The 26,869-nt window shown below is 29.3% G+C and overlaps 1 long non-coding RNA gene across 1 annotated transcript; it reads left to right on the top strand.

Moving 5' to 3' along the window:
* Nucleotides 1-623: 623 nt before the first annotated feature.
* On the top strand, nt 624-4,921 carry LOC139425113 (uncharacterized). The gene is made up of 2 exons (XR_011636340.1): nt 624-1,380; nt 4,570-4,921. It is a non-coding gene; the product is annotated as an uncharacterized lncRNA (long non-coding RNA).
* The last annotated feature ends 21,948 nt before the right edge of the window (nt 4,922-26,869 follow it).

The following is a 26,869-nucleotide window of genomic DNA, read 5'->3' as shown; positions in this document are numbered from 1 at the left end:
CAAGTAAATTAATTTTTTTCTTTAATTTAATTTTTTAGGTGTTAGTCATTTTTAAGTATAAAAAGTAAACAAATAAAATAGCGGGATTTATTAGGGCAGGTGAAAATGAAAAATGCCTTTAATTTGTTCAAGTATTTTGAACAAAACATCAAATAAAATAATGAATAAATAATAAAAAAATACTTTATCGTAGAAGTGTGTTAATAAAACAAACTGACAGTTCGACATAAAAACATTTCAAAACCTATGTTTAAATTTATTTTTTGTTATGAAAAAAAAAAAGTATTAGATATTTTCTTCTAAATTTTTGAATTTTAATCTGCTAATTGTAATTCTCCAACTTTTCAAATTGCATAAGATTCGCTTGATGTTATTTTAATCTAATTTTTTTTTAAACCTTATTACAACAATAAAAATATTAGCTTTGTTGTAGATAGTTAAAAGAAAAATCTCAAAACTCAACTATTGTTTAAAATGCAACAATGTGTCAGTATTGTTTAAAGAGATACATTAAACTAGTGATTATTGTCATTCCAAACTTTGTATTTGGGGCGCTATCTTGAATTATTTTTCAAAGAAATTAATTTTTAAGTCATGAAGTGGCTTAAGAGATTGAGGCGATATTTCGCCACTTTGAGCTCTTGCTCTGGATGCAAGAGTGATCATGCTGGGGATTTGCATGAGAGGAAAATTGTTAAATATTATCAGAAGCTTGCCAAATATTATCGGAAGCGGGCTGTAATTCTGGACACAGTTCATCCATGGGAATTCCCATTTGTGTCCGTTCAGACGCAGACTGATAATATTTATTGGACTAACCTCTCAGTAAATGCTCAGACGCAGACTGGTGATATAGAGTAGAGAAACCTCTCAGAAAATTTTTCGGATTACGGATTATGGATAAAGGCTTATGGTTTAAGGATTATGGATTAAGGGTTAAGGTTAAAAGATGAAAAACTTTCAAAAGTACGTACTTGTGAGTTCGATTAAAGTAATTGTTATCATTACTGTGTGTTATTCCGGAAAATGTGCTGAAATTCTAGACACGGCTCAACCATGAGTTTTCCCATTTGTTCCGGCTCAGACGCAGACTGATGATATTTATTGGACAAACCTCTCGCAAAATGCTCAGACGCAGACTGAGGATATAGATTTGACAAACCTCTAAGAATATGTTTAGGATTATGGATTGAGGATTATGGATTAAGGATAGAAGGTTAAGGACAAAGAATAAAGGCTTAAGATAAGGATTTAAGGTTAAAGGATTAAGAATTATGGATAAAGAATAAAGGATTAATATAAATGGATGACGAATCAGAGACGGCTTTGATTGAGAAACAAAATTTCAAATTCCTACTAGTGTGTTCATTCAAATTTATTGTAAGTATTTGTTTTCTTTACTTAATAAATTTTTAATGTATCTGCATGTAATTAATTAATTAGTATTCTTGAATATCATCACAAGGGTTACTATAAGTCTTTCTTTTTTCGTTTTTTCACATACTTACTTTTAAACAAAAATATAACAAATAGATTTTTTACCCCCTAATTGAGTTGGAATCAATTAACAAAGTAAAGAGAAATTAACATTTTTTTTAAAAATTCCTCTTTATATTTTTTTTATTTTCTAAATAACTCCTGCTAGGGACTTTTTTGGTCCATTCACTAAATTTAAAAGAAAATGAATACAAATCATTTGTTAGATTACTGTAAATCCCTAGCACAAGAATCTACTAATAAAGTGACACTGCAAATTAGCAAGAAAACATTGTTTTACACATTAAAGCATAAAAAAATATTTAAATTTCAAAAAAATTAGAGACAAATGTATTGTTTTTTTTAAAAATGTATTTTGAATGCTAAGCATTTTATTTTAACACCTTAATCAGTAACCTCAATCCCACTTAAATAACAATAAACAAGAATGTTATTTCACTTGATTTTATGGGGGATGTTTACGAGAAATTTAGAATGCGCCATCAAAACCGAAAAAAAAAAGGAAAAACAATTATCACATGTTGGTAACAGTTTACTAAAAGTAATATTTTCCTAATTTTTATCACGTGATTGGAAGCATTACATATATCAAAAGTTTAAAACCCTCAAAACCCTTAAGATATTCCCAAATAGGGTATAATCTATATTTTAAGCCTGAAAATACCCACAAATCTAGTTTTGTTTGTTCAGCAAAAAAATTTTTAAAAAAATTGTGTGGTTGATGAAAGTTGCGTGGTTGAAAGTTGTTCCAAAGCTGACGACTGTGTCATATGATATGGAAAATGGTGAGCAGACAATGGGAGTTATGGTCAGGCACGTAGCCCAACCCTTAAAAAAGGTGTTTTTGTAGTTGACAGGTGTGTAAAAATAAACCTGAGATGAAGTTATATTTTACACCAAAAATAACCTCATAAATGAACCTTAATTTAAACCTCATTTACACTCATATTATCAACCTCATATATAGTTTAGCAGTACTTTTAGTTTAAATTGGGTGAAATTATTTACACCTCAAATATATTTATTTGCTTCAAGTGTGGAAAAAATTACCTGTACTCATCAAAATCAACCTCGCTAAGCTAGTTGCTCTAAGATTTCTATTAAGATTTCTAAGCTAGTTACTAGATTTCTATTAGCCTCAAAACAACCTCAAGTGTGAATAAAACAACTTCATATACCGTTATTATATATCTTGGTAGGGGGGGGGTGATTTTTTGAGGTTGTTTTTGAAGTCAACTTCTAATGAGTCTCAAACTAACTTTAGCACCTCAAAACAACCTCAAATAAACCTGAAAAATATCTTTAATTTTTGTAAGGGAAGGGAGATTGGACTATGGACTTTAAAGTAATATTTTTTTATATAAAATGCTATAAAATTGTATACTTTTTTAAAATTAAAATCACATTTTTTGAGAGATAAATGTCTGTCTGAAGTAAAGTACTTTAGAAAGAATAAAATATGATTTTTATGCAAATTTTATGATGAAGGCTTAGATTAGAAATGTACCGGGCAAGACGAAAAAGTTTCGCCTAGTTCCGGACTAGGTTTTTAAACCCCAAGACCCTGGTTTGGGTACCCGGACCCAGCCAATGTTACCGGGTATCCAGTTACTTTTCTTCATTTAATTATTTTGGTTTTTCTAACCCTCTGCAATGTATATGTGTCTCTGTTTAGAAGCGCTAAATCAAAACAACATCCAAACTTTTCTGCACTCTATTTTTAGTAACATAATGCCTCACATGACGCTACGAAACAGACAAAATCACACACTCACTATTTTAAACTATCAGCAAACAGGTCATTAAATTTAATGAATAATTAAAGAAAATAAACTGAAGCAGGAACGTACTGAATTATTGCTTCTTAGTATTTTCTTATAAATATTGTATGATATCTGACTCTTTTCGAAATATTATCAGATTGCTTATTTATTTCTTTAAATGCTCAATACTCAAATTTTTATAATGTTTACAATGTTTGATATACGTTGTAGTGTCACAACAAACAATACGACGTGAGTTCCACTATTAATTTATTTCAAAACTTAATACGCAACTAGTTAAATAGGAAAATAGAAATTCTCAACTGAAAACGAACTCTTGTTTTAAATAAATCAGATAAACAAACTTCATGGACTAGCTGGATTTCGATCAGAATCTGGAACTACAACTCGGAACATTTTTGTTTATAAAATCTTCTGCCTTGCTGAAATATGCCTGTTTGTTTTTTTTTTGCCTGCATTTTAATTTTTGGACATGAGTTTGATCAGCCTTATTTTATCATTCTACCAGAAATCCAAATATTTAAAAATTTTGTAAATATTTCTAAGCCTATTTACTTTGAATCATTGAAATCTTGCGATTTGCTCGTTTTATTATACTGCATTGGTTGCATTTTATAAAACTCACTTTTTGAATTCTACATTTAATTTCTTGAATTTAATATCTTACTAAAAATTTACTCCTAAAACTTTATTCGAATTTCTTTATTTATATTATATTATATTGCATATTTTTATTTTATTCTATTTAGTTTTGTATCTATTATTTTCGTTGGAAATTTAGTTTGGCAATAGATAATATTTTCATCATCTATTTCCCAATTGTAACGCAAACTGGAATTAAGCATAATAATCCTCCAATTCCAGTGTCTACACTCTAGCTAGTCGGAAAGTGTATGAAATTTAATTTCAATTGACGATAAATTTTATTTGGCGATAAAAAAGATGGAATAAAAACAGTACTTGTTGTAGACAGAAAACAATTAAAACTTCTACTATCGCTCAGTATACTAACCTGATGAATTAACCAATTTTGTTTCCGGATCGGCGGAAAAGTAACTTTTGCATGCCATTACAATCAGTTTCCCTTTTTAACTGATGAAGCATACTTTTGAATACGTTGTTTATGTTTCTTGTTTTTAATCATGTCACAAAAAACTATTGTTTAAATGATCATGTACTTTACATTCTACACAGTACTGCATTGTATATTATATCCACTATACTAAAGTGTTTATTTTTATTTTTTCAATTTCCCATTTTTACGAATTCTGATTTCATTTGTCTTTAGGTTCGAGGTTGGAACAGTGTAGGATGACGGATGGTAACTGACGAACGACAAAATTCAGGACAAAAATTAAAAATGTTTGTACTCATTAAAATTCTGGTGCAAAAGTGTTGAACTTCTTGCAAGCTAAATGCACCAAAAACTTGCCAATAACGGAGAAAATGGACTAAGTACAAGGATTCAATAAGCCATAGAAATAATTTAAAGGCCGTGCGGTTTGGGTTATTAAGCCACCATGTATTTAGGATGAGAACCATGTATTTATACTTAATTCCTGACAAATGAAAAACTTTTAGAATGCTTGTTCTCTCCATGTAAAATAGCTTTACTTTAATAAAAAACTTGCAATGATTGATGCTTTCTGTTTTATTTTATGATATCATACGGTTTTTCTAAGTTGTTTTGTTTAAAGCTATAATTTAAGATTGATAAACATGGTAATTATGTTCACAAAAAACTCCCAAAACTGGGTTAAAGCTTTTTGAGTCTACAGTAACAAAATTTAAATAAAATTTCTCTCCTTTTAAGGCAAATGCGGGTTAGTTCCATCAAAAAGTCTTCTACGAAAGCAAATTTATTCGAATACTTGATCCAGAAGTTTCTTTCATCTGATCTTGCTATCTAAACAAAAAATACATAGTTTCATGTGATTTTTTTAATGCTGAATCGAATGAAACTATATACAAGCCAATAGAGCAAAATAGTTAAAATGCACAAAAGTTTTTATCTATAAAAACTACCTTTTTGACACGTACATAATGTGTACTCTTTACATTGCTACCTAGGGACATATGTAACATGCAAAACATATTTTTCGATGTAATCTGTTTCGCTAAATTGAATGAGACCAATACCGAAATGAACGAACTAATAGTTTATATTCAGCGCAGGGCTCGAAAAACCTCAGAAATTTTACCCGTCCCCGAGGACGGCTTGTCCAACAATGCACCCGTCCTCCTTTGAAACTAACCCGTAGCTTCTAAATTTATTATAAGCATTTATATAAGTTGCACAATGAATTAGTAGTTACTAGGATTATATTATACAGTAATAAAAGAAATACTATTTTCCTAATTTTTATNACAAAGGTCAAGTTATCTGGTTTGGAGTGTCAATTTATCCGGTACTGCATTTTTTAAATGAATCGAATATTACGTTTGCCAGTTCCACAATCTAGCCAATGATTTACAGAGGTTTCTGCACAGAAATCTGAATGGGGTTTTCCATTTAGGTAGATGTTCATAATTGCGTTTAACGCTTCTTGTTTAAGACCAGTACGTAATGAGTTTTTTTGTAAGTTCATTGCTGAAAAGCCCTTTTCAACCGCTGCAATACTCCCAGACAGAGAAAACATCAATTCCATTATGCGCAGTATGTTGCTGTATTTCTGGATTAGAGGGTCATTTTAGAAATGAGGCGCTAGACTCTTGTAAGATTACAAAAATTGAAAATGTATCACAAACATTAACGGGAAAATGGCCGTCCGCGCGGACGTCAGATTCGAGAAATTCGTTGTCCGCGGGAATTTTTGAACGCCGAGGACGGGCGGACGGGCTGTTTTTCGAGCCCTGATTCGGCGTAAAAAAAATACGTAGAAAACAATGCGTCACTTGTTTAGATAGCAAACAAAAATACGTTGAAATAAATATTGATAATAAAGGTTGATAAAGTGTTACCTAAAGTATCCTCCAGCATTCCCTTTAATGGTTACTAGTGGGGGTCTGTCTGTTGCGGGGGAGCATTGTAAAGAGCGACAAGAGCTTCTGGATTGCTGCCCTTCCAGTTAAGTTCCAACCGCCTGTCTCCTCCATCCACCAGGGAAGACACCGTCAAATAAATGTCTGGAGTAAATCGAGTGAAATTAGAACATTGGATAAAAAAATAATTAGTATTTTAAAGAACTACGTTTTCTTTTTTTCTTCTTTTGAATCTATAAGCAGAAAACTTATATTTATTAAATCTAAAGCAAAAAAACGCAGGACGCAACTTCAATTACCACAAAAAAATTCCGCAGGTAATACATTTCAATTACAACACAGAACCTTCAAAAGTCCGCAAGTATAGTTAAGATTTGACGGGACCGAGATCATTTACTGAAAAAAGGTTTGGAGGTCTGGCGGACTCAGATTTAGAATAAAATTTTTACTACCATTAAACAAACATTTGCTTCATTATTAATTACAAACAATATAAAATTTATAAAGGGCTCAGGGAATAGAGCGTCCCCCTTCCAATGAGGTGAACCGGGTTTGAATTCCAACTATGGCTGGTCGATACGAATTCCGTACTTGGCTCGCACCAACCACAGTGCTAACGTAAAATATACTCAGTGGTCGACGGATCATGGGTTAGAGTCCCCTTGCCGTCAAGCTAACCGTGTTAGGTTTTCGCGATTTTCCTCCCCTGGTAACGCAAATGCTGGTTAGTTCCATCTTCCTTCTCCACGGAGGCAAACTTCTCCCAATGCTTGATTCAGAAGTTCCCTCGTCTTCTGTATTGGGTTCAACATTGCAAGGCTACGCAGTTGAATATTAGCAGTCGTGAACGCAAAATCGAGTCAGCTGGACGAGGGTTATAAAAATATAGAACTCCAAGCTGAAGTCCGAGTCGAAAAGTTTTCGAAATTCGGCAATAATATTTTTTGGTGATCAGAAAATGATTAAAACTTGCACGAGCTTCAAAAGCTGAACTAGTAAAAATTCGAGCCTCTAAGTTTGTGAGAAAATTGATTGATGTTAATATGACGATAGATTCTGCTTGTAGCAATCACAAAAAGATTGAAGCTTGTGACATCAACCAGGATGCAGCTTCGGTAAAACTTTTTATGTCCCATTTTTCTATTTAGTACTTTAAATTTTGCAATTCATTTAACTTACTCTCTAAAATTAACTTGATTAAGTCCATATTGGCCACAAGTTTGAACCTATAAACATTACACGTAACCATATTTTTAAATTCTGAGTTCATAGTTACAATTAAACTCGATGAGTAAATGATCAAATAAAAAAGATATAACGCACGAGAGAAAACGCACGAGAGAAAACAACTCCCCAATGTTGACTTCTCTTCACACACCAACCCTTATTGTTACCCCTATTTATCTAAATAAAGCCTTTTATTGATATTTTTCTATCTGTTTAAGTCATCAACGGACCCCTAGATAAGTCATAGGGGAGTCGACTTTTAAAAATTATTGATTTCGATGAAAAGTATGTTTCTCACAGCTTTCAAAAGAATAAAATATTTTTTTTAAAATTAATCTTGTCATTAGAAAATTAATAATTTTTTATTTTGATGTTTCTACTTTCTTTCGTTGCAAATCTGAACTTGGTTATAGACAGATTTTATAGACAGATTTAACGCTATGTTTATGACAAAGATGCTTGCGGTGAAATAGAATTTCTAATTAATTTGTGCAAATGAAATGGAGAAAAAACGGAAACATCTAAAATTAAAGATGAAATATTTAAAGAAAATTATCATTTCAAAAACCTAATTATGATAATCGAATGAATCTGACACCGTATTATTGACTTAAATTACAACTTGTTATAAACTTGTTTTTTTTTTTAATAACAATAGTATTTAACTTTTTTTTAAAAATGAAATTTTTTTTAATTCTTCGATGTTTTCCACACAATATGAAGTAATAAAGAAGTAATTTTACTAGTTAACGCAATACAGTATACCCTCGATATCTCAAAATTTAAAGGGACGCTAAAATTTTTTCGAGATAGTGATTTTTGAGATAAAAAATTCAGAAATAAGTAGGTTCTATAAAGTAAAAAATTATATTCTGAAATATTTCTCTCAAAAGTTGAGTCATGAAAGAGAAGAATAACTACTGATTAATGTATATGCAATGATAGTTGCCTATAATTCTAAATACAACAAAAATAATTTTATTTTTAAAAGTGAGACAAAAATTAATTATGCGTCAAACAGAAAAGAATTGTTGTACAATAAACTGATTTTCAGTGATTTTCAGTGAACTGATTTTCAGTGATACAGTGATTTTTCTGAAAAAATTAATTTTCTGTTTAGAATAAAAATCGATATAACAAGGTTATGAGAAGAAACTTTTCGACATAGGAATTCAAATTAACATTAGGTGGATATACGTATTTAATGTTAAGGTGAAAAATATTTTTTTGACATTACAAGGTTTTCGATAGATCGAGAGTATACTGTATAATGATTAACCTTACATTGTATAACGGTAGTTAAAATAAGAAAAAGTTTATCTCTCCGTTTAGCTTTTTATATTTTTTAAAAATGTCGCTACAATTACCAAGATTGCGACATCTACTAATAATTCTCGCATTTTTTATTTTATTTATAATTTTTTTGTTACTTTTGACATAAAGATAAGCGCGACCTTATAAAATGAAACTCTCGAGGGAGAAATTTTTCTTCAGCCTTGGATAAAAAGTAGTTAAAGCAAAAAGAAAAGCGAAAAAAAAAATCCGAATAAAATTGCAATAACTTTCGAACAAATTTAAATTTCGAAAATAAAAAAAACTCGAGTTAAATTCACGTATTAAAATTAGTCTTTTAGCATCTCAAATTATAAGGCTATAGTTATCTTTCTGCGGTTTGCAGAGCAGCCTGCACGGTATTTTTTTTTATTATATGTCTTATAGTTATCCAATCAAAATATGAAATTGATTTAAATAAATTTCAAGATAAAAATTTTAGGATAAAATTTTAAAATAACAAGCCAAAAGGGAAAAGCGCTAAAAAAAGCTAAAACCAATTTTATCCTATGTAAACCATTTATATAAAAAGTTAGAGACCAAAAATAAGCAAATCAAAATTTTAAATATATAATGCATGTTAGCAAAAACAGCACTTCATCAGGGGACACACTGTCTACTAACATACTAGTGCTTTTGGTTAAATCACTGACTACAGAAAGGTTCCAGTGTGTCCCCTGATGAAGTGCTGTTTTTGCTAACATGCATATCTTTAAAATTTCGTTTTGTTTATTTTTGGTTTCTTACTTTTCATTTAAAAATGTTTAATAGTTAATAATTCTCAAACTAATTATCGGATGTTAAATTAGTTTATTTCAACGTATAATTTTCTATACATCTTCGAAATTTTAAGTACCTAAGTCTAACAGTTTTTGCGCAGCGAAACAAACTATAAGGTTAAGTTAAATACCCAAAAATAGCAGTATATAATATAAAGCGGAATATTATTTGAATTTCAAACAAACATAGTAAAACATTCTTCGTAAATATTCAGACAATCATAACAAAATAAACATATTCACAAATATTGTATTTATGCTTCGCCTTTCAAACTGTTATGATAATTATTATTATACATAAAATCCTACATTTTTTTTAAGTTATGATATTATTGAATTATTTGTTTAAAACTACTTATATTTTATTTAAACAAGTGCAAGTTTAAGTGTTTTCTTTACTTCAAAATTCAGTTATCAACCAAGTAGTATTATTCTTATGAATACACTAGAATTTTCATATACTTATAGACCAAATCCAAGTAGTTTTTAAATTTTATTTAAGGTGTTACCTTGATTATTATTATTATAAAGAAAAAAAATCCTGTCTTTCTGTGTAAATATAGATGCAAACTGTTATAATAATTATAATTATGCAGAAAATACTACAATTTTATTTACTATGATATTATTGAATTATTTGTTTAAAACTACTTATATGTCAATTTTATTTAAACATGTGCATGTTTGATTGTTTTCTTAATTTCATAATTCAGTTATCAACCAAGAATTATTATTCCTATAAATACAACACTAGAATTTTCATATCCTTATTGACAAAACCAAAGTAGTTTTTTTTATTATTATTTAGGCTGTTACTTTGATTATTATTTATTGTATAGAAAAAAAATCATCCTATTTTTCTGTGTAAATATAGATGCAAACGGGTTGCTTTATAGCCGCCTTTTTTTATAGAAAAAACCTGCATAATTATTTGCTCATAACTCTGCATATTAAAATCGATGCTATTTATGCATTTCACTTTATTTTATAGTTCTTATCACAATTAAACATTTCGAATATATTTTTACATTCGAAAATGACCACCGAACACTCTAATTTGCATATCCTTATAGACGTGCATTATATTTAGATTTTTTTTTTCATTCACAAAATTTTAATACCCAATTTTTATAGCCTCTAATTGGATCGTTTTAAAGTGCCTCCGCATATAAAGGTGGGGACAGTAATTATAGTCAAAATGTACCACAAACACACCATCATCAGCAGCAGCGAATGAAGCAGCAAGTGCCGGCAGTTAATGGTCAAATGATCAGCTTGTTCTAAAAGGTGTGGTTGTGGAATAATAAAAAAGAACAAACACGATGGTGGCCGCTGGGCCAGAAAATGAAAAATCGGGTTGTTGTGTGTGTAGATGTGTTTTTTTGAATGTAGGTCGTTGGTCTGTCTTGTCATCCATCGTTTTGAGAGTTGAGAGCGAGACAGAGAAGTGGTTGTTCCTAAGAAGAGAGAGAGCGAGAGTTTTTGAATGTCCTTGGGGGAATTAAAAAAGAAGACGCGGAAGTAGAAAGTGAAAACATGGGGTAAGTGCTCGTTTTTTCGCTTGTTCTTGCACCATCATTCCCCACCTGATAAGGGGGGTTGAACACTTTCAGTTTCATCTTCCTTTGCATCACTATCGGAAATGATTTTATCAATCTTTTTCGTTATAGTATTACTATGATAATATGACTATCAAAGACGCTTTAATCTTCATGTTAAAGAATAAGAAAATTTTATGAAAAATTAAAAGATATAATTGTCTGAATTCATATTACCGTTATTGTGGATGCATTGACATTGGCAAAGAAAACATGTAATGTTTACTTATCACAGTTTCGTAATATTATTCTCTGCTATAATTACGTTTCTGACTTAGATTATTAGATTGAAATTATAAAGGCTTAAATGAAAAGTGAAGTATCTTTAATATATTATAAATGAAATGTATGATAGTACCTTTATTACCCAACATTTTATGCTAAACGCATTTCTTGCTCTTTTATAACTACTAAACAACAAAATATTTTTGTTTATTAAGTGTTAAATAAATAAGTTTTCATAATTATTAAACTGGACCATTTTCTCTATGTATTCGTAAAATCGTAAGTGCCGCCGCTGTTTCGGGTTACATTTTGTTTACAACTTTACTTTACTTTTTGTTTTGCTGTGCATAAACTATTAAATTCAGAAACTATGAAAGTGTGTAGAACAATGTACAGTATGTACGATGGAACAAAAAGAAATTAACATTCGATAATTAGTTCAAGATTATTGACTGTTAAATTTGTGGTAAAAAAATGCAGTGTGGGCCGCTCTGCAGGAAATAAAAATGCAACAACAACGTTTATGTTTGCCTCGCCAAAAGGAACTTTTTATAAAAATATTTTTTCTTAATTTTCAAATTTTTTTTGTATAAATTTGCAACAACTTTAAGTGTTTATTTTTCCTTTTCCTTTTGTTTTAAATGATGTCTATTTATCCATTGTATTTAAATAATTTATCTCTCTCGAGATCTTCATTTTATAAGCTCGTGCTTGACTTTTTCAAATAAACAAAAACAAATAGATAAATATAATTTAAAAAAAGAGTGAAACATTATATGATATATGAAACATTATTCTTAACATGTGTAACGAAATTTATAAAAATATAAAATGCTCAAGAGAAAAAAAATTCTGTTTCCAATTTGATCTGTTATATGATATGAAGTTATCGTTATGTACGGGTAACAAGTAAAATTACTTCTCATTTAATATTTAGTATTGCATCGCACATTCTGCATTCCTAAGTTTAAAAGTTTTTTTTTCTAGTTCAGTTGATTATTTTTTAAATCTAGACATCCATTAATTTCACCAACCGTTACGCATTTACAAATTTTCCTCTCAAAGATTATAATTATATTTTATAAACAAAATGATCTTTTTTTATAGACTTTAAAAAAAATGGTGAATGAGAAACACCCTCTTGGGTTGGTGAGCAAAGCCACCAAAAAATTGTCAATCTGTTTTCTTGCCAATTTTGATTAATTCATATTGAACAAAAAAACATTATACGACCATTAATAAACGAACAACAAATTTATAAACGTAAAAACGGTATTTACCTGCAATATTTAGTTATCGTCCTTTCTTAAAATTACTCTCTGTTATTATTATTTTTTCCTATTTTACTTTGTGCAATGAGTGTCAAATGACGCTACTTTATTGTGCAACAATTGTTTAATTATATAAAATAAAGAAATAATTAAGCAGTGAAAAAGAATGTGTTGCACTTTTTAAATGGTTGGAATAGATAACGTTTTACAATTATTGTACGGAATCGTATTACAACAACAAAAAATAACTGTATAATGAATTTTTATAATGCAAAATAACTATTTAATATAATGCAGCAATATTACGAATAAAATTACGAAAATTACGAATAAAATTACGAAAATTACATATAAAATTACGATTAAAATATATATACACTAAATATTATTTTAGAAGAAAAATATTTAACTATTTTTCAAAGTAACCCAAAATTAAATAAGAATTTCACAAACAAGTTGGCGGATAAAATTTCAAAATGATTTGGTTTAAATTTTATTTTAATTAAATTAAATCTGTGGAATCAAATCAGCGTAAATATAATAAAAATTTTGGGGATTTAATTGTTTTTAAAATTAGTTATAATTGTTTCTTTCATTAGAACTTTATCTTCTAAATACCAGGTTCCCAACGTGGGCACTAACGCCGTCAGGGGGCGTTAGGATTTTCTAAAAAATTTACATAACTTATAGTAAAAAATTGTTTTAAATGTAGAATGTATATTAAAATTTATTTCGTTTAATTTGTGCTGATAAACTATTTCATATCTAAGTCAGCTTACATTAAATATTTTTAAAACGAACTCTTAATTTAGCTATTAATTGAGAAATGGAATACGAACAAATTATAGTAAAGGTAACATTTTGCTCGCTATTTTACACAAAAAAATATTTAACATAATTTTCGATGATTTTTTTCCAATTCTCGAAATTGAAACCATTCTCTTTGTCTTATGTTTCTTTTTATTTATTTATTTAATGTTTTGATATTTATTCATTTATTATGAGCATAAAATTACGATAGTTTTGAATTTTAAAATAACCTGTCTAAAAGTTACTTTATACTCTACTTAAAAGTTCGCATCAAACAATTATTTGCTTTAGGGAAGTATAGAGTCTTTTTCTAATTATTATTTAACAATGACTCTTGTTCATCCTCATATTTCATATTATAACCATCGTTAAACAGCCGACCCAATTTTATGGGTTTACGATTGCTAACGTTCAACTCCATATCCTTATAATTTTGAATCCAATCCAGAAGACAAGGGAACTCTTGGATCAAGTATTGGGAGACATTTGCCTTCACGGAGAACTTTGTGATTGAACTAACCCACATTGGCTTTACATGGTGGGAAAAATCATAAAACCTCCCACGGTTAGCCTAACGGCAAGGGAACTCTAACCTATGATCCGTCTACTACTGAGGATATTTTTACGTCAGCACTGTGGTTGGTTTAAGCAGGATGAGGAATTCGCATTGAGCAGCCATTTCTGGGATTCAAACCCGGTTCACCTCATTGGAAGGCGAGAGCTCTATCCTTTGAACCATCACGGTTCTCATCCTTATATTGTATTATCAACTATATAAATTTCTTTTTTTATATATCCGTTTAAGACATTGTGACTGACTAAAAGTTTTAAATTCCTAAAACTACTGTCGATATCTCCACATTTTACGGACGTCTGATTTATATGCTTGTAATTCGCTGCATAGCTTCAAAATGTATTGACAACTCAATACTGGAACTACTAGATAGAAGAAAATAATAGATAGAATACTAGATAGAAGAAAATAATAGATAGAATACTAGATAGAAGAAAATAATGTTAAAAGTATTTTATACATTTAAAATTGAAAAAATTTCTGGTAAGACTAATTTTGTCGATCATTATAGTAGAACTAGCTCCTTTGGAGACCAGTTTGGTCACCTTTCAAAATTATCCTTTGCAATAAATAAACTTTAATGGTAACCAAGCTAACAGCAGAATTATTTTTAAATATTCTAATTCTTGGACCCCTTGTCCAATCCTGACACTTAAATTAGTTTTAAACAGCATGTTAACCAAATATCTTCACCATCCAGTTGCTGATCGCGGATTTTTCCCAGGCAAAAGTATTTTGTTTTCAAGTTCAACCATTTTTAAGATATGTCCGCGATCCTGTCAAAGTTCTTTATACATTGAATTTGTGTAATAATTTAAAATATGTTAAAATGTGTCTGGAACGCATGAAATCCCACAACCCACCATAAGTATGAGTTCGGGACATTTCAGAATAGTAGGCAGCAGAAGCATTAAAATTATTTCCATTTCTGTCGTGAGATAAAATAGAAAACTCATCCAAATCTTCCATTACTTGCCCTCCGCCGTTACATCTCGAAACATAACTTGAGCATCCTATAATATATACAGGCTATCGCATGAAAAAAGCGATATCCGTCACCAACAATTGGAATATGATGGAATGACACACAGAACACTGTTTATACTAAAAGTTTTCTGAGAATATCCGAAATTGTTGGTTCTTGACTTCCACCGGTGAATGTTGACAATCACAATCTTTGGTAAACTCTTGAAATATATACTGTAGTTTGGCTTTGCGAAGAACTTCTCCAGACTAAAAGTCTGGGGCTGTCTGCTGCTATAGTAACAAGCGAGAGTACATTTATAATGGGAGTTTAATGGAGGAATGAAAGTGTTTATTGGTTTACTCACGCTGACCTATCTGAAGATCCAGACCAAACTATTCACCCCACACCCCTATTCGAAGTGACTTTTCCTCGTAACCATGGTATCCACCACGACGCGAGACTGATGTCTGGAGGAGTTCTCCTGAAAGTCGCACTATTGGTCTACTTGAAGTGCCACTCCCCGGTATACATTTGCCCGGTATGCCTTACATTAATGTTTTTTTAAGATGAAGTGCCACAGCCCAGTATGCATTTAACTGGTGCTTCGAACACTGATGTTTCTCCTAATCTATCCTCAGCAGATATTAAAATATCGAATAAATATAATAATATCAACGAATAAATTAATATCCAATCGGATATAATAAATATTTCCGACAATCACCAAAGTGACTATGTGATTATTGACATTCACCGGTGACATTCTCTTGATTTCGTTTATTAACGGTAACATAACGGAGGAAGCTGCGTCCAGGGAGAAATATTTCCTGACAAATTTTGTTTTATCCCCAGAGACAATCCAAAATTTAAAATATAAAAAAAGGAATTTGGATAAACGTAGAGTATACCATGAAGCTTCATATGCTGGTTTTATTCCTCCAAAATATCAAAATGTAAACAAATTTTACCAGGGTTACTCCCCCGCTACGTGAATCTTAAGTAATTCTAAGATAATTTATTTAACTTTTGATATTATGAAAAAAAAAATCCCATATTTTAGCTCTTGAAACTTTATGGTTTACTCCAAGTTTATGTGAATTTCCTTTTTTCTAAATTTTAAATTACTAATTTAGGTGAAACAGAATTTGCAATAATAGATTTCTTCCGCGATAAATAGCTGTATCTAACAGAAAAGTAATGTTACTATTAATAGCACATGCGAAAGTTCTAAATCAGCCCCGTGCTGTTATGAAGATTCTTGCTGTTCAATTTCTGACTTTAAATGAATTACATTTCCTAATCGGTGATTAAAATGAAGTTTCTGGTAATTAGGACAGTTAAAAATAAAAAATAGAATGTTATGAAAGCTTAGTTTTCCGTGATAAGCCATTAATGGCCACACGTGCCACAATCTGCCACGTTGGAGTTTAATCAGTGCCACGTGAAAAATATAAACAAATAGATAAAGAAAATAGTAACTTCCCCCTCAGAAACTTTGTCGAAATCCTTATAAACCCTACCACCCAAATTAAGTTGATTTTCGGAAATTTGTGTAAAAAAAACAATTTTCCAAATTTACTGTCATATTTTATTGTCATACATTGTTGTAGGTTGTGGTCAACATATGTTTCTAACAAATGTTTTCTGTCATAAATATAATGAAACTGAAATATGGCTTGATATCAGCTGATATCATTGGTAGACTTTTCAAGAGCTAATCCTGATTTAGATTTAAAATATTATATTGGATATTGACTAATAATAATTAAAAATTAAGTGTTTAATTTAAGAGGTAAACTTTAAAAAATATTTATTTACAATGAAAGCTAAGTTCATACTTATGTTTTTAATATTACATTATTTTTTAGAATAATATTTATTCGTACTTATGGGGAAAAATGTTCTTTTTAAGTAAGAAAAAACTGTATCACCGTATAAATAACGATTTTTTTAAAAAATATTTAGTATGCTGGAAATGGCCAACAATTTTTATTTTATCTATAGGTAGAACTCTTCTTCAAAAGGTTGGCTACGACCCCGGTGGCTAAATAGAAAAATGCCTGTATTTTCGAGTAAACTTTCTATACAAATTACAGTATTTATTAGAGACTTAAAATATTTTTACTGGAATAATAATGCGAAAAGAAATAGCTGAATTTATAACTTTATTTTTTTAATTAATAGGGTGTATACTAAACAGTTCAATTGGATTATTTTAAAACTTTTTTCCGAATTTTTAAATTAGATTTTTTTTTGAATATAGGAGAACTTATAGAACACAAACTTCTACATGAAAATTTCAACATTAACAATTAATTTGATGTTGGAAAAAAATTTCCCACTTCTCTGAAGTTTTATTAAATATTACGAATGATATTACTAGTTTATTTTTTGTTGAATGTTCGTAAGAAAATAAAATTGTGTACACACATTAAAAGTATTAAATTAGTAAAGGATCACATTTGCGACTTATTGCATGTAGTACGTATGTAATATAATTATAGTATTAGGTATAGTAGTATTATGTAATATAAATATAATAATTATTATAATAATTTGTTTTGTCAAACCTGCATAATATCTTAATAAATGAAAGTATAGCAATAGATTTGCTAAAACAAGAAAAAGCTAAATTAAAAATTTTAAAAAATAGTCATAATGAATTCCACACCCAGCTCGCCCCGGCCACAGTGCTGAAGTAAAATATTCTCAGTCATTGGTAGAGTCCTCTCGTCCCCAAGCTGACCATGGGTTTTTTTCTTCCGTAGTTTTCCTCCCCGTGTAAAGCAAAAGAGGATTAGTTCAATTAAAAAAGTCCTCCACGAAAGCAAATTTCTCCCAATACTTGATCCAGGAGTTCCCTTGTCTTCTGGATTGGATTCAAAATTGCAAGGATACGCAGTTGAACACTAGTCGTAAGTCCACAATTGGACACATATTTACCTGAACACCTGCTATATACTCTTTGATTTAATTAAAAAAAATTTGTGAGCAAAAAAAATCTAATTTTAAGGTCGCAAACTCAGCATTAGGGTGACATTTCAACCACGGTTATAAGATATAAGATACTTTCATAAAAATCATTTCAGCTATAAATGTAAAGTTGTTTTTAATATTCCAATTCGTTCTTAGGTCACAGAACAAGGTTAAAGTGATCTAGTTTGCTTTAACACAGGTTTTTTTTTAAATACACTTATTTTAAATTTAGTAAGAAATAAAATTAAATTTCAACTAAACAGCAGAGGAAAAATTCTATGTGACATTATTTTATTACATCTTCACTAATATTTTAGCGATTACTGTCATTTTTATTTTTTAAGTATAGATCGCACAGAGATAAAATTGTGCATGGGTAATAAACTCTTACTGTTATACAGTGTATACCATATCACTTTCACAGCAATAATAACCATATATAAATTTGCAAAAGTATTATCTCTTTTAAGTCCCTTCAAATTTTTTTTAATGAAATTAAAATCATCTCCCTAATTCTTTTGTAAACTTTCTTACTGTTGGACCAAAATAACACGATCTAAGATACTGAGTAACTTTTTTACAAAGTATTACGGTGCCCTGGTCTAAGATATCTTGAAAATTGAAAAAAACTAAAACTCTTCAAAGATTCTTTAATTTTTCCTTAATATTATTCAGTATTAAGTTTAAATTTGTACACAGCAAATTTAAAAATGCGTCTATTAAAATAATATTTATTAGGTTCATCTCTTTTTTGTTGATATATTACATAATGCTAAAGCGCTGAATACGTAGATTGCTATACAATAATCTTGTGTTAATTTTGTATTATTTTATCATCATATTATCGGTATAAAACAAAAATAAGAGTTAAAACTATTTAATTTATATAGATTCTCTATGATTGAGATATATTGTTTGAGTATTTATAATATTGTATGGCAAACACTCTTTTTTTAATAAATAATTCTTGATATTTCAAAAATGACTTAATTTTATCAATTCGATAAAGTAAAGCAATTAAATTGCGAGATATATAAAATGAAAAAATTAATATTCTATATTTTACTGAATTAGTACAAAGGAGTTGATTCTTTAAAAATTTTATACTTTATAAATGAGTAATAATGTTAACAACATATCTTTAAAGAGTAAAATACTTACCATAATAGTCAGTTTATTGATATAGACACATTATTCTTTTATAAAATTAAACAAAGCAATTCAAATTTTCAATATAGACATTTCTTTAAAAATAAAACAAGTAAGCGATATAATTTCAAGCCTAATTTTAACTTATTAGAACACCCAAATGCAAAATAACCTGTCATTATTAATTTAAAAGTATGAAACAAATAAAGTAGAAAGAAAAGCTAGAATAGACATAAGAGACCAACAGCAATGATATTTCACCGTTCAAACTAATCAACAAAATGGCTACTGTTTACCCATGTGATCGGCGACAGCCAATCAAAATCGGAAGCGGTACTAAGGTCGCCAAGAAAAGTGTGACGCTACTTAAACTAGGTAATCTAGGCTAGGGCTTTACATAATGCCAGCTAATTTCTAATATTAGCTAAAACTTTCATTCGGTATAAGATCATACAAATTGAACCATATAGATGATTTCATTAACTTACGTTTTTCGACTGTAAAAATTAGAGAAAACATTACGCGTTATATGGGGGTCCAAATTAACACTTCCGGCGCCGTTGAGGATATTTTGGCCGTTTTTTTCTATATCTTATGCTGCTTTTGATGATACACGCGAGCTACGAAGCTTTTTTTTTTTTATCTTTCTTAAATTTTTTCTAAGTATACTCTCTCCAAATGTCATGCCTTTACGTTGATTGTACTGCGGTGTAAGTTAAGAAAAGATCATTGCCGTATAGGATTTAAGTAATCGTGCATGACTGCAAATAATTCCGTTTTATTTGGCTATCAAATTATACAAATATGCTTTCAAAACAATATAAAAGCTTTTAAAAGTTAAGCACATCAGACAGAAATTTAATTCGTGCTATCTTTTACAATATATATCATAGAATTATTTAAAAAAAAGTTTCTAGTTTAGTACTCTTACTGGAATCCTCGACTTGGCGACGCATTTCGATAAATAAGGAGAACATTTTTGATAAAGAAGCAACTATATGACGTTGCAAGAACATTATATTTGATTGGACCACTAAAAATGGACCGTCTAATGCTGACATGCCCTTAACAAATAAAATGTGAGATAAAGAGTTTTTACTTTTGCTTCTCTGTAGAAGAAAATCGTCTGCAAGAGAGAAACAATATTTATTATTCTATCATTAGTTTATTTAAATGAGAACAGAAAGTGTGATTTAAATATGATGTAACTCTCTCATTTTGCGGGAAACAAAACAATAGTTTTTATTCAATAAGTTTTGTTTCCCTCATTTCACACAATTTAAGAAAGCAAACAAAAAAACTTCATTTCAATAGTTGACGATGTTGATATATACGTTCGCGCTGGGAGCTTGGCATCCATTTGGAGTGCACTTAGACGCAAACAGGCTCTCTTCATACGGATAATGGTTTTTCTTAACTTGCAACAGAGTATAGTAAAATAAATAGTCATAGAAATACCTAAAATATTCAAAAGTGGTTATTTTTTAAGGGGACATTTTATTTTGTGTTGGTCACTTGTTAGAAAAATGTTTGTTATGGAAGTTTCATGCCTTTTTGATTTTGCTAAACTACAAATTTTGTGAAAATGGTTTCTAAAAAAGAAATTGGGACTCACTGTATTAAAAAAATCACTCTATAGTTTCCCTTAAATAATATGGTATCGGAAATTGGATCTCTCCAATAGTTGGGTTGAGCTCCTATTGAATTACAATTTCGTTATTGTATCTGGAAACCATGAATAACTTTCGTTTTAATGATCGCATTTTCAGATCCTAAATGTCAATTCAAATATGCTAATTAATTAATGCTAACTATTAACTAAGTTACGAAAATAGTCACAAAACTCACTTTTTTTTAGTAAACATATATTTGTTTTACATATTTGGATTTCTGACCTCCAAAACAGTGGGGGTAGTCGCAATTCGGAAATTGCGGTCCTAATAGTTTAGTCAGGTTAAAAGCTGGGTCCCCTAATGTTAATGATCTTTTTTTGCGTTATTGGTCATATCTTTAAAACTAATTTCGTAATTTTAAAAAATTGCGCCCACTCGTGAAACTCGTTTTTCCAAAGATAATTCATGCAAAAAATAGTTTTCAATAATTAATTACTATTTTTTATTATTTTATNTTTTTTAAAAGCCAATAAGAACATTGGTAGAAATCTTCTACATAAGTACAATACTATGTCTTTGATGATAAAATACTATGTCTTTGATGATAATATATTATGTCTTTGTGCTAGAACATTGTGTTCATTGGCAAGCGAGCGCAGCGATTCATGGTTCACGGCGTGAACCACATAGGATTGCGTGGCAATTCTCGGGGGATGGCGAGCGTCAGCGAGCAGGGGGCGGAGCCTCCTAGTTTTATTTAATACTGGGCGGAAAAATTTGAATTTTGAGTCATAAAATCTTTATACCATATTAATTTACGTATTTTTCTAGAAAGAAATCTAAAATTTCAATTGTTTTTACGAAGAATCTAATGAATTCTAATTTTAATTAATTATTTAAAAAAAAATTGGCGACAATTAAAACAATATTTAAATGAAGCGATTAACGTTTAAATTTACTATACTTTCAAGGAACTTGACCTACGCGAGCCAAGCATAAATTTCATTCGTGATTTTTCGTTGTTTTAAATACTAGATTGATTTCTTTTTTTTAATTATAAAATACCATGTTTCTTTTTAGGTCTTCTGCTAATTTAAACTTAATTTAGTAAAGAGATTCCAACAAAATATTATATTTCACGAATGTGAAGTCCATGTTTTTGTTTATGCATCTGCTTTTTTTTAAATTTTAGTTTTTAATTGATTCATCAGTTGGTTCAATATCACTAATGTGCATAAGTATGCATTTATTAGAATTAGTATATTTATCAATTATTCAATATATATTTTTAATAACTAAACATTAAAAATATAAACGAAGATTCTAGTCATGTAAAAGATACCTTTGTATCGTGTAAAACCAAACTCTTTTGACATCAATGATTATCTGAAATACTGTTGATGTTTTAGAAATCACTGCAAAGAATATAAAGATGCCGAGCATAGAAAACTCTCAAATGCGTAGCCAAAATTTTTAAATGTCTTAAAATACTTCAGTATCTTATATATTATCCTAAGATTTTAATTTTAAAATTAAGATTTTAATTACCTTGTCACGTGTGATTCTCAGAATTAGTTAACCAATTATTTCATTTTATTTTTACATTTTCCAAATTTTCCTTCCCTATTTTATCATGTAGATTAATTTCGATGATACATTAATTGATTTTGTTTACTTTTTATTTGTACTCAAAGTTTTTCTTTAAATTAACACTCGTTCTAAATAATTGTCAAGTTTTTTTTGTGTCAGTTAACTGATAAAAAATTAAGAACATTTTGTTATATTAAAATTACTCGGTGCAAAACGTCTGATTGATCGCATTTAATAAGTGCACCCTTTTTCTCTAAAAATAAACAAACAAATTATTTTTTTATTTACTTTATTGTTTCTCATTTGTTTGATTTGGGGAAAGTAAATGCAACTCAATAAACTACAACTGTTTGCTTTGCTTTTTAAATAAGCAAATTCGAACCGTAATTTTATTTTGACGTTTAAGCTTATATCGCTTACTTTAAGAAATCTGCTCTTTTAAAAAAAATTTTGAAAAAATTTTAAAATTATTTTTCAATTTTAGCCCAATTCACAAGATATTATTATAGTATAATTTGTTATAAGGAAAATGCCTTATTTTGTTAAATAGCAAATACTAAAAATGGAAAATTGTAAAAAGATTCCAAAGCCGAGCTATTTTTAAAATCATCATTTCATTCGAAATATGTGATAAAAAAGTACGCAATTTTTAAACCTAATTAGATAAAAAAAAGTAATAAGCAGCTAGAGGGTTAACATATTTTTAAGAAAAAGTATGAATACAAATTTCTCCTATGTTTGATTATAAGAGGATAAGAATGATAGTGCTCCAAGGAACCTTCTTAATTAATTTGTTATTTCCAGAATTGAAATATGTTTGAAAGAGATTGCTTATTGCTTGAAAGCTAAAACTAGAAACAAACTATTATTATTCATTTAATCTTATTCAGTTAATTTGTTGATAGCGGTATCAAGGATAAAGATATGCGTTGGAATCCTTGTTTACTATTATACTATGGTTGAATTAAATCATATAGCTTGAATAATTTATTTTAAGCAAATTATTTAATAATTTTAAGCAAATAAGAGTGTACAAATAAACTTCATCAAAATACGCCTAAAATATACCCTAAAATATATCTAGAATAAATTTTTGAATCGATAAATAAAAAATACGCTTTCAAACAATTTAAGTAGGACGAAAATATTAACTTGTTTGAAATAACTGTCTTTGTAGCTTTGATTCCTGGTACTAGGGGACATTTCATTTTCTCATTCGACTTTTGAGATTTCAATAGTAAACGGAATTTTTTTGACATCCTAAAAATATGTTTTAATAGCTAGCAGTAAGAAAAATGTACTGCATTGATTCTTTTAGAAAATTGTGACTAATTATTATTTTTTCAATCTAAGAAACTATGCCATTATCTTACGTAAAACTTATTTTAATGTCGCGTGAAGTAATTTAATCTACGGTGTTTCTTAATGAATAATCCCAAGAAACTAAGGAGAAAAGATATAAACTTCATTGACTACAAAAATTACGAAGATGACGATAAGGGTCAACTTGTTTTGAGCATTCAAAAATTGACGACACATGCAAGCGACACGTGTACATGTACGTCACATGTCAAGTCTTGAGAATGAGAGCTTATTTTTTAGCACTCGAAACATGTCAACATTTATTTTAATCTTCGTATTTTTTAAAGCCAGTGAAGTTTTTATAATCCTTTATAATCTGTTACATTTGGGTCTCAATCATTATTTAGATAGGAATGTTATACTCGCAGTAATGTCCCTTTGTGAAACTTGTAGATGGATTTTTTTCGTGAAAAGAAAAACCCACATAATTGGGGTAGCATGTCTGCATAAGAGAAAATTTCCTCCTATTTTAGAGTCCTTTTTTTCATGACATTTCATCTTTTGCACTACAAGATGGAAACAAAAAAAATACTATGTAGGTGCACAAGAAAATGAATACTGCAACTCTGAATGTATGCATACGAATGTGCTAACGGATGGCAGCACACCGAACACTCTGCGAAATGTGACGTAGATTTAGCAGACTATGGTGCTAAGGAATTATTCTACAAGATGTGAAACTCTCAGATGGCTCGCATGTTTTTTTTGCAAAGTTTGTGAGATTACTGTTTTCATTGCTCGGATAGTTTTCAAAAAAAAATCATTTATCACTTCAATTACACTCCATGCGAATTCATTCTTGTACTTTTTGAAGAACTGCGAATTTGTCACGTCAGATTGTCCCTAATTCATCGAATTCAACCTCTAAAATAAAAGAGACATGCTTTTTAGTATTGCAAGGGATAGAATAAAATTTCTGATGATCCGATCTTACCGAATCTTTGCTATGAGATGTGTTGGGAACCAATTAATGGATGATTTGTTGTCACTTTGACGTTACGCGGATATACTGTAACTATCCGTTAATGTCTAAATAATGATGAAACTTCCTAGTTTAAAACATGTTTGGTGCTAATATGTATCATTTGCAATCTTATCTTTTGTTTATTTTCACATGATTTATGTAGCTGCGAAAAAATAATATGTTATTCAATATTATACTACATTGTTTTGTAGTAATTACAATGATAAAAGTTCGAAAAATCTGACCCTTCAATATTGAAAGTTTTAACATTATTCATTAGTTTAAAATTAATTACTTTGGAATGACAACAGTTTCCTATGAGGGTCAAATAGGCCCCCTAATGTTGGTTTTTAGTAATCCCAAAATCCGGCTGTTCTAATGTTAAATAAAAAAAAAGTTAAACAAAAAATGAAACGATGTCAAAATCTAACGAATCACTTCTCATGATTGAAAACATCAAAATCTGTTTGATATCTGGAGAAAACAAAGAGGAGTTAAAATGCAATTCTTAGAGAATCAATATCTCCAAGTTTCATTAGGTAATAAAACTGGTTTTGATATTTTTCTCACAAGTGATTCGACAGATACCGATAATATTCTTGTCTTTTCTTCGTTTATCAGCAACCCCTAACGTGTACACTTTTTTATCAATTCACTTATGAAAAGAATTCTAAAATTATATATCGAAGGCAGTCGTTACGGAACACCCTGTATAAAACCAAAAAAAAACAACAACACTATTTTTGATTTAAGATGAAATAAGTATTAGCGAAGTTTAGTGAAGTGAATTGTGATTTTAGAATAAATATCACTGATAATTATGCTTGCTAATTATTTCCCAAATCTGAACTAAAATGCCGTTATAGAAACAGGTATTTTATAATGCGAGTAACACAAATAAACATGCTTGAAAACACCCTGCTATTAAACGATGCCTCTGAGGCAGTAGATTAATAATACTGCCCGTGGGTTATACAAAATGGCATTGATTTAATAATCGATTGACAACCTGGAATAACCCACTGATAAACAAAAAAAGGTTTAAAAGCCAGTTATCCTTTTTCATAGCTCAAGTTTAGTTATGCAGTGTGGCAACAAGAAACAAAAAAATTGAAGAATGAACTTTGTTTTTACTTTAGGGTAAAGGGGGGGGGGATTGAAATGACATAAGCCTTTAATCTGCAGCCAGAGGGAAGGTCGCCCATTTCCTGACTTAATAGTGAGTGTTATTTATTGGGAATTGCATAACGGGTTATTAAATTGTCATTACAAGAAATCTGATGCAGCCATAAAATGTTCTATCGGAATGAAAACACATTGAGTAGATGAGACGCTTGTGAAAGGTTTTTGAGAAACGAAAAAAAAAAATGGAAAGAAAAGAAATTTAACTGTTTCGATTTGAGCTGAGTAAAGAGATTCCTGAAAAGTTCTTAAAATTGAGAAATTGCTCTGTCGGATTTAGCGATTCACTTATTCAAACCAACGGATTTCAATGAGCTACAAGACTTTTTTCAGACTTCGATTTATAAAACATTTTTCAGAGCTTTCAGATTTTACAATGATTTACAATTTTAAAAAAAAATTATCGTTTACGAAATATGAAACATTTTTTAAAGTGTTTCATATTTCTTAGACGATTTAATAAAATTTTCGTTTTCAATTATTTAAACATTTCGGTCATTTAAACATTTCTATTTAATTGATCTCTTAGGAAAATTTGCTTTATGGAAACCTATTTTAATCTATGACAACCTATAGTTAAATGTAATGTAAAAGTTCTACATTAATATTTTGTAGCATTTTTGATACTATTTAAATCAAATTTACTTATTGTATCATTAGTCATAAGTTTTACAGAAAGGAAACTAGAATTTATTTTATTGGAATAATTTCATATTTATTTTCATAAATTAAATTATCAAAATTATTACCTTTATTATAAAAAAATTTTCTCTGTAAATTTAATTTTTAATTTTCAATAAAAGTTAAATGTCAAAGTTTCTAAAAATGATTGAAAATTTAAAAAAAATAAGTCAATAAAAAAAAGCTGAATGAGATAAAAATGTACATTTTACAAGGAAACAAGATATTTTTTTAAATTAAATTTTATAATTAGTTTCAAACTTCGTTAATAGATGGCGCTAATAACTAGAAAATCTTTTACTTTTT

The sequence above is a fragment of the Parasteatoda tepidariorum genome, chromosome 3 (assembly GCF_043381705.1).
Source record: "Parasteatoda tepidariorum isolate YZ-2023 chromosome 3, CAS_Ptep_4.0, whole genome shotgun sequence".
Classification (NCBI taxonomy): domain Eukaryota; kingdom Metazoa; phylum Arthropoda; class Arachnida; order Araneae; family Theridiidae; genus Parasteatoda; species Parasteatoda tepidariorum.
Note: the sequence above shows the minus strand (reverse complement) of the source record. Positions and strands in the feature narration are given on the sequence as shown.